The sequence below is a fragment of the Carassius auratus genome, unplaced genomic scaffold, assembly GCF_003368295.1.
Source record: "Carassius auratus strain Wakin unplaced genomic scaffold, ASM336829v1 scaf_tig00216865, whole genome shotgun sequence".
Lineage (NCBI taxonomy): Eukaryota > Metazoa > Chordata > Actinopteri > Cypriniformes > Cyprinidae > Carassius > Carassius auratus.
This window is the reverse complement of record NW_020528776.1, coordinates 725,265-735,020: the sequence shown is the minus strand read 5'-3', so window position 1 is coordinate 735,020 and position 9,756 is coordinate 725,265.

The window sequence follows — 9,756 nt, the reverse complement described above, 5'->3', positions numbered from 1 at the left end:
AACTTCTAGCACCCTGGGCATGTGATGTACGCAGGCAAGAAATAAATCTAATTTAAGCTGGATTCAGGGTTGTGGCTGGTTTATTTGTTCCAACTGAGCAAACAATAGAGCATCTCTCACGCTGGTAAAAACCATATGCCCATCACCCAGGTGCTACAGGACACCTCCTACTTCCTACCTATATTTACCTTTACCTGTGCCCACTACTGCCCTCAGGTGTCTAACTCAAACATTGTAGTTATCAAACTAACCAAAAATAAAAACTAAACATATAAATAAAACCAATTAACTAAACAAACAAACAAAATAATATTACCATAATATATATTACTAATATGAGCAAAATCATAATAGTAAACAAATTAATTAACAGAATTACCACTACTGAAAGCAAACTAATATAGCTCCACTCCACATAGCAACACTCCGCCCCCTAATTGTGCATTATCACAATTACTGACTCTCAAAACTGAGCTACACACTGTGCATTCTAACTATATCACGCACAGATGTCATGCCGCACCTGCAAAGAAAAGAGAAAGAAAGAGAATAAGAGGCAGACAAAGAGAAAGAGAGAGAGAGTCAGTTCATGTGATCACACTGCCGCCTCCAGCAGCAGGCACAGCTTCGTCACAGGCCTATCTAAGATGCTGGTCTTCATTTGGAGTCGGACAGAGCGCACAACCCCATTCACATCTGATCTGACATCCAAAACTTTCCCCATCATCCAAGATCCTCTTGAAGCTGTAGCATCTGTCACAAGAACAACATCTCCAGGTGTAAGGTTTCTTCTTAGTGCTGTCCATTTTTGTCTCTGTTGCATCAATGGCAGGTACTCAGAAATCCATCTCTTCCAGAAGAGTTCCGCCATGTACTGTATCTGCTTCCATCTTTTTCTGACATACAGATAATTTCTGTCAAACAATCCTGGTGGCATAATTGGTTTACTTTTAAGCAACAGAATGTGATTCGGCGTCAAAGCTTCCAGGTCGTTTGAATCATCTGAGGCCCTTGTAATAGGCCTGTCATTCAATATTGCTTCAACTTCGCAAAAATAGTTTGGAGTGCTTCATCGTCCAGGGTCTGCTGTTTAAGGACAGAGGTAAGAACACTCTTCACTGAGCGAATCAAGCGCTCCCAAACGCCACCCTGATGGGAAGCTGATGGAGTGTTAAATCTCCATTCTATACCGTCTTGAAGAAAGGCTCTTTGGATTTTACCATGATCCAGAGCAGTCAGACTTTTCTTGAGCTCACGGCTGGCCCCAACAAAGTTAGTTCCATTGTCAGACCTGAGAGTTGAAACTGGGCCTCGTCTGCAGATGAACCTTCTCACTGAATTTATACAGGAGTCTGCATCCAATGTGTATGCTACTTCCAAGTGTACAGCACGACTAGTCATGCAGGTGAAGAGCACTCCATATCTTTTGAGAAGACTTCTGCTTCTCTTAACTTCAATGGGCCCAAAATAATCGATGCTAACATGAGTGAAAGGGGCTTCATCAGGCAACACTCTTTCGGCAGGTAAGTCTGCCATTTTTTGTTCAAGGAGTCTTCCTCGGTTGCGTCTGCAAACAACACAATCTGATATAACCTTTCTAGCAGCAGAGTTTGCATTTCTAATCCAATACTTTCGCACTAAACTGGACAACATATCATTTCTTCCAGCATGACCTATTTGCTGATGAATGTGGCACAGAATTAGTGTTGATACATGCATATCTTTTGACAGAATAACAGGACGCTTGGATTCCACTGGCAGTGAGGCTTTGCTTAACCGACCACCCACTCTTAGAATCTCACCATCCATCACTGGGTCCAATCTGTACAGTGGACTGTCCTTGGAGATAGATTCCAAACCACTCCACTGCAAGGTAATTTCATCCTTAAACCGTTGGTGTTGTACATACCGGATGATTGACAGCTCTGCCCTGGTCACATCTTGAGGTGTCAGACTCTGTCCTTTGAGCGTATCCTTAAAGCTCTGCATTTGGCTTTCCACTTGTTGATGACAGCCTGTAATGTCCATACTGAGGTCAGCAGAGACATTAAGCTCCTTTCTTCTATGTCCCAATAACACAAGAGTATCCTTGATCTTAAGAAGCCAAGCTACAGCTACCTGCAATCTCTTCCAAGATGAAAAGTAATGAATCAGATGGCTCATAACATTGTCTGTGTCTTTAACAACAGCATTCACTGTCAAATCCCTTTTGATCTCAGGGTCAGCACCAGGAATCCCCTGAAGATCTACATTTAATTTAGACCACCGATCCTTGGACTTATAAAGAAAATCAGGTCCCATCATCCATCTCCTTCTGTTCATGAGATCTTCTGCCCTCATTCCTCTTGATGCTTCATCTGCTGGGTTTTCCTTTGTCCCCACATATCTCCACTGATCAACATCAGTTGCCTCTCTAATGACTGCAATTCTGTTGGCCACAAAGGTATAGAATCGCCGGCTTTCATTTGATGTATATTTAAGGACTGTTGTGCTGTCAGTCCAGAAAACGGACTTTTCCAGCCTAAGTTGCAACTCCTTCTGTAGCATGCGGTCTACTCTAACAGCGAGGACTGCAGCTGTTAGCTCCAAGCGAGGAATTGTTGTCTGCTTCAGTGGAACAACTCTGGCCTTCCCAATCATAAATGCAACATGCACATTATTATCCCTTTCCAGTCTTAAGTAAGAGACAGCTCCATACCCAACCTCACTGGCATCAGAGAAGTGGTGAACCTGTACAGTGATAGGATGGCCAAAGTCATTAGGCTTAATGCAACGATCAATCTTGAACTTTGCCACCTTATGGAGATCTTCCAACCAGCCAGCCCATTGCTTAGCGAGAACATGGGGAATATCTTCGTCCCATCCGAAGTTTCTTTTACAGAGTTCCTGCAGTATCAATTTAGCCACCATACTAAATGGAGCAAGGAAACCCAATGGGTCATAGAGGGAGCTGACCACTGAAAGAATTCCTCTTCTTGTCTGTGGTTGCTTTTGTGCTGAGGCCTTAAATCCAAATTGGTCAGTCTCAACGTACCACTGCAGTCCTAATGTACATTCAACAGGAAGTTGATCTGTATCCAAATCCAGCTCCATCAAGTTTTTGGCTCTGTGACCTTCGCTGACAGAGCGCAACACTGCACGACTATTGCTGACCCACTTTGACAGAGTGAATCCTCCTTTCTGACAAAGTGCAGTTAAATCCTGGATCATTTTCCTAGCTTCTTCTTCTGAGGACATTGAACAGAGGCAATCATCAACATAAAAATTGTTTTTCACTGTACTCACAACCTCTGGAGGGGGTGTTCTGCGTTGTCATCTGCAGTTCTCCTCATGGCATAATTTGCACAGCTTGGCGATGATGCAGCTCCAAATAGATGTACCTTCATGCGTTATTCCTGAAAAGCCTTTGCAGTGTCACCACCTGCCCACCAGAGAAAGCGGAGAAAGTTAATGTGCTCATTTGAGACATGAACCTGGTGAAACATAGATTGAATATCAGCCACTATTGCAATAGGCTGCTGCCTAAATCGGACTAAAACTCCAATGAGGCTGTTGGTGAGATCAGGGCCTTGCAAAAGCTGACTGTTGAGCGATGTTCCTTTATATGAGGCTGCACAATCAAAAACAATTCTTAGCTTGCCCTTCTGAGGATGATACATATACATATATATCCCGTGATGAGGGATATACCACACTTTCCCATTAAGTCCAGTTCACTCATATACACTGTGTGCAGAATTATTAGGCAAATGAGTATTTTGACCACATCATCCTCTTTATGCATGTTGTCTTACTCCAAGCTGTATAGTCTCGAAAGCTTACTACCAATTAAGCATATTAGGTGATGTGCATCTCAGTAATGAGAAGGGGTGTGGTTTAATGACATCAACACCCTATATCAGGTGTGCATAATTATTAGGCAACTTCCTTTCCTTTGGCAAAATGGGTCAAAAGAAGGACTTGACAGGCTCCGAAAAGTCAAAAATAGTGAGATATCTTGCAGAGGGATGCAGCACTCTTAAAATTGCCAAGCTTCTGAAGCGTGATCATCGAACAATAAAGCGTTTCATTCAAAATAGCCAACAGGGTCGCAAGAAGCGTGTGGAAAAACCAAGGCGCAAAATAACTGCCCGTGAACTGAGAAAAGTCAAGCGTACAGCTGCCAAGATGCCACTTGCCACCAGTTTTGCCATATATCAGAGCTGCAACATCACTGGAGTGCCCAAAAGCACAAGGTGTGCAATACTCAGAGACATGGCCAAGGTGAGAAAGGCTGAAAAACGACCACCACTGAACAAGACACACATGCTGAAACGTCAAGACTGGGCAAATAAATATCTCAAGACTGATTTTTCTAAGGTTTTATGGACTGATGAAATGAGAGTGAGTCTTGATGGGCCCGTGGCTGGATCGGTAAAGGGCAGAGAGCTCCAGTCCGACTCAGACGCCAGCAAGGTGGAGGTGGAGTACTGGTTTGGGCTGCTATCATCAAAGATGAGCTTGTGGGGCCTTTTCGGGTTGAGGATGGAGTCAAGCTCAACTCCCAGTCCTACTGCCAGTTTCTGGAAGACACCTTCTTCAAGCAGTGGTACAGGAAGAAGTCTGCATCCTTCAAGAAAAACATGATTTTCATGCAGGACAATGCTCCATCACACGCGTCCAAGTACTCCACAGCGTGGCTGGCAAGAAAGGGTCTAAAAGAAGAAAAACTAATGACTTGGCCTCCTTGTTCACCTGATCTGAACCCCATAGAGAACCTGTGGTCCATCATGAAATGTGAGATTTACAAGGAGGGAAAACAGTACACCTCTCTGAACAGTGTCTGGGAGGCTGTGGTTGCTGCTGCACGCAATGTTGATGGTGAACAGATAAAAACACTGACAGAATCCATGGATGGCAGGCTTTTGAGTGTCCTTGCAAAGAAAGGTGGCTATATTGGTCACTGATTAGTTTTTGTTTTGTTTTTGAATGTCAGAAATAGGGCTGTAGTACTCGAGTCCGGTCTTGGACTCGAGTCCGGACTCGAGACATTTTTCTGTCGTCTCGGACTTGTCTCGGACTCGTTGAATTTGCACTCGGACTTGTCTCGGACTTGGCCATTGGACTCGCCAAGTCTTCTAGTTGGTCTCGACCGAGTCCAGCAAAAAAATAAAATAAAAAATGTCTCCTTCAAAACAAAACCACATTTGCATGATGTCGCGACTGAAAACGTGTGGAAAACACTAGGCGCGCCGCTCTCCTTATTTCCAAAGCACTCTGTAATCTGCGCTCGCGCTCCAGTGGCGTCTGCTGTTGCTGGGCAACCATGACCCGCTCTCCATGATGACGCAGAAGTTTCAGCAAAGAATAAATGGATTTCCAGCACTAAACATCCCTTGCAGTAGCTCTGCTAATAGATTCATTTAAAAAATGGCTATCCTTGAACAACTATGATCATCTGTTTCTCCATCTTAGCTTTCAGTATTGTTCCGGGAAAGGATGTGCATGACCAGTGGTGCATTTACTGCGACCTGAAAAGTTTAGATGTTTCTAATTTAATTTTCTACCTGTTAGATTGTGTTTTACCTACACCTAGATAGCCTTTTTTTTTTATCAATAAACGCGTATTAATGTATAGCCTTATGCAACAATTAGTACATATGTACATTTTAAAAACTTTATATATGACATTACATATTTACATTTTCATGTAACAGCCAGTATTTGTATCTGTAACAATCACAATTTTTTTCCTATCTGCATTCGGATACAACATCGTACAGTTACTTGATAAGACTGTTATGACTTTTTATATATTTTTTCGTAGTTATCACTGAACAAGTATGTCGTGTTAAACTGAAATAATTATTAATTTCATGACATGTCATGACAAACGTTTAGTGATCATTTGAACACGACTGAATCCATTCAATGCACACATTCTCATTACGCAGAACACTTTGAGCGAGTCTTAATGTTAATGAACTTCACTAAACAGATGTGTGTGTTCCGCGCAAACCAGCAAAAGGTAAATATGCAAACATGTAGGACAAGTAGACAATGTATCCGTATCGAAGCTGATTATTAGCCTACTCTTGAGAGAGAACTGATTTGGTTTTTGAGAGACTGAGATGCGCAGCGCGGCTGTTTGATTGGCGAGCGCGCTGTGCTTATTCCATTCATTCGTATCATGGAAGCCTAAGCTTTCAATATTTGCCTTTTAAATATATACAAATAATATAACGTGTAGCTATGATGTATTATTATAGGTAAAATTACTCTTGCAACGCTCTGATTTCTGAGAGATAAACAGAGAGGTGACAACAATGCGGTGTTTGATTTGCGCTCTTTTCACTCATAAAGTTTACATTCATTCACTTCTGGCGCTGATGCCCTGGCTCACCTGTTATCTAGCAAACACCAGACTCTGTCAGCTTTAGCCGAGTATTCAGGCAGAATTATTCCTTGAGCGTTATTCGTTTTTTAAGCCATTATCCGTGCCATTCCGAATAAGGTATTCTGCTTCAGGCACAACCCTAATTATTACATTACATATTTTATTTTTACATGCAACATAAATAAGGTCATATAGTAACAGCTCCACGCAATATTGTAATTCTAAAATTCACGTGGTACTTGCAATCACTTTGTATTCATTATGGTTAATGCATGCTGGAGTAGTCGATTGTTTCCGACAGTGCTCGACTAGTCTATGCAAGCACTAGTATAGTATGACAAAAATTTCGCTGTATTTATGTGCGCATGTCCAGTAGAGCCAAACGTATCCCTTCTAGCCTTGCTGCGCGCATTTGTCATATCCCGAGCTTTGCGTGTGTCTGTGCACTGTGCCAAGGCATCTGTCATATACATTTTTGACCACAGATATAATGTCAACAAAAAATAAAGTACATAAAAATTATTTGACCTTACAGTTCCAAACTTTGTTCTTTTATCCAAGTTTAGCTCCCAGGGTCGGACTGGGGGTAAAACCAGTACTCATTAGCAAGGCCCCAAAGGAAGAGAGGGCCCTTGAAAAGTATGAATCTGAAATATATATTTTTTACCTGGATATTTTCATGGGTGGGGGCCATGGGGGCCCATCAGGACTGCCTATGCATAGGGCCCAGGATCTTGTTTAACGCCCCTGTTAGCTTTAACCCTAATTATACACACTTGAACCTAATCAAGCTCTTACTAGACACACTAATCTTCCAGGTGTTTTAAGGCCAGTTGGAGCTAAACTTTTCAGGACATTGGCCATCCAGGATGTAGTTTGGAGACCCCTGTCCTACAGAGTTGTTACTTTGCACATGCTTTTTGATCATTACAAATAATAATGTAAAATTATTTTCTTAGAATAGGAGATATGCTTTCTCTCGCATCACAAACATTATCAGTAGTTAAGTATGTGGTCTTGAAGAGGACCCTTTTTTCTTTCATTTGGACTCGGTCTTGGACTTGGACTCGAAACTTTTGGACTTGGACTTGACTTGGACTCGGTCTTGACTCGGTCTCGACTAGTCCTGGACTTGGACTTGACTTGGACTCGACAAAGCCGGACTTGACTACAGCTCTAGTCAGAAATGTATATTTGTGAATGTTGAGATGTTATATTGGTTTCACTGCTGGAAATAAATAATTGAAATGGGTATATATTTGTTTTTTGTTAAGTTGCCTAATAATTATGCACAGTAATAGTCACCTGCACACACAGATATCCTCCTAAAATAGCTACAACTAAAAACAAACTAAAAACTACTTCCAAAAATATTCAGCTTTGATATTAATGAGTTTTTGGAATCATTGAGAACATGGTTGTTGTTCAGTAATAAAATTATTCCTCAAAAATACAACTTGCCTAATAATTCTGCACTCCCTGTACATCACTTGTTCTGTTAAGTTTGAACATCCTCGGAGAAACAAAGAGAATGATTGTAATCCTTTTACATCTTCACCTTTAACGGGTGCCCAGTCAAATATTTTTTCCATGTAAGCAGATGCAATTTTATATTCATCTCCAAAATGCTGAGCAAGAAGACTCTTGGCTCTTTGAAAGCCTTGATCTGGAGGTATATGTTGACAACTATGCACAAGATCCTTTGGCTGCCCCCTAGTATACTGTTCAAGGAACTGCAAACAGTTGCTGGGATTATTCGTTTTCTTCTCCGCCACATTTTCAAAGGCTCAAGGCTTTCAAAAGGGGGGGGGGGGGGGGATGCATATCTGTATATATGTGCTTATGTGTGCATGTAAAAGTTCATGTATTTGTAGGCATGGAAAGCTGCCACACGGCATCAAATCCAGGTACCTCAGTCCGCAGATTGTCATAGGGACACAGCAAGTTGCCATGGAGACAGCCTTGATCAGGTCCCAGACAGAGTCAACAATCAGCAGGTGTCTGTGGAGTGGGGGGAGGAACGCGAGAGCGTCTCACTGCAGAGCTCTTCCGGGGGAGTTGTTGTTCCCAACATTGGCCTTGGCCAAGGCCAGTGCTGGTTGAGGGGAGCCGAAAGAGATAAGATTGGGATTGTTTGGTCTTGGGGCGAGTAGCCACATTTCTATTTACCCGTCTACTCTCTTAGTCCATTCTGGTCTCTGAATCGGCCTTTGCAAAGCCTTGAGCCTCTCTGTGATGTTATCCATATTGCGGTTAATAGTCTCAGTCTCAGTGCTGACCGCTCTGCCCAATGCTTCCATCATGACGGGCAGCCTTGTAAGCCTTTGACAGCTGTCACCGTTTTCTGAATTCTTCAATAACCCAGGGCAAAGCCTACTCCAGTGGTTCCCAAACCTGTCCTGGCGTACCCCCAACACTGCACGTTTTCTTTGTCTCCCTAATTAAACACATCTGATTCAACTCATCAGCTCATTAACCCATGTGATAATGAGCTGATGAGTTGAATCAGATGTGTTTAATTAGGGAGACAAAGAAAACGTGCAGTGTTGGGGGTACGCCAGGACAGGTTTGGGAACCACTGGCCTACTCCAATCAGCAGAAGACCTGTTATCATGGTTCTGAATATATAGTTATCTTCAATGTCCTCCACGGAAAGAGCCACCAGACACACGACCCACCATCTCTCCCAAGCATCCATCATGTAGCTAGCTGTGAAAGTTCCGGCAGGCTGGTCAGATTCCCCCCAAACCCAAGATGGTGTCAATTGCGTTGAGAGACCAGTTGATCAAATCCATGATTTTTAGTTTGGAGAGCAGTGCAGAGAGAGTCTCTCATAAGACAATAGACGAAAACGGGACGAGAGGAGCAAAGCAGGGAAGGTAAGGGGGATGAGAGGGAGAGAAAATGCATCCGCCTTCATTAAGAGCCACAGAGATAATGTCTCAGCGTCTTGAATGTGCTGTTTTATTTATTTATTTTTTTCATTTAAATTTTTTTCTAAGACGTGCTTTTTACTAATTGCTGATTACTATTTGCTAAATCATGATTACTTTGTTTTCCTCTATGCCAGTGATCCTCAAATCTGGCTCGCGAGATCCACTTTCCTGCGAAGTTTAGCTCTAACCCTAATCAAACACACATGAGTTTGCTAATCAGTGTCTTCAGGATCATTAGAAAATCACAGGCAGGTGTGTTTAATTAGAGTCGGAGCTAAACTCTGCAGGAAACTGGATCTTGCGAGCCAGATTTGAGGATCACTGCTCTATGCCATGTGTGGGGCAGAATTAGTAATTTATTAACTGCATTTGATGTAGATTTTTTTTTTCTGGTTTTGCCTTATGTGTTATTGTCCCCATTGATTTTTGTTGATTTTTTTTTTT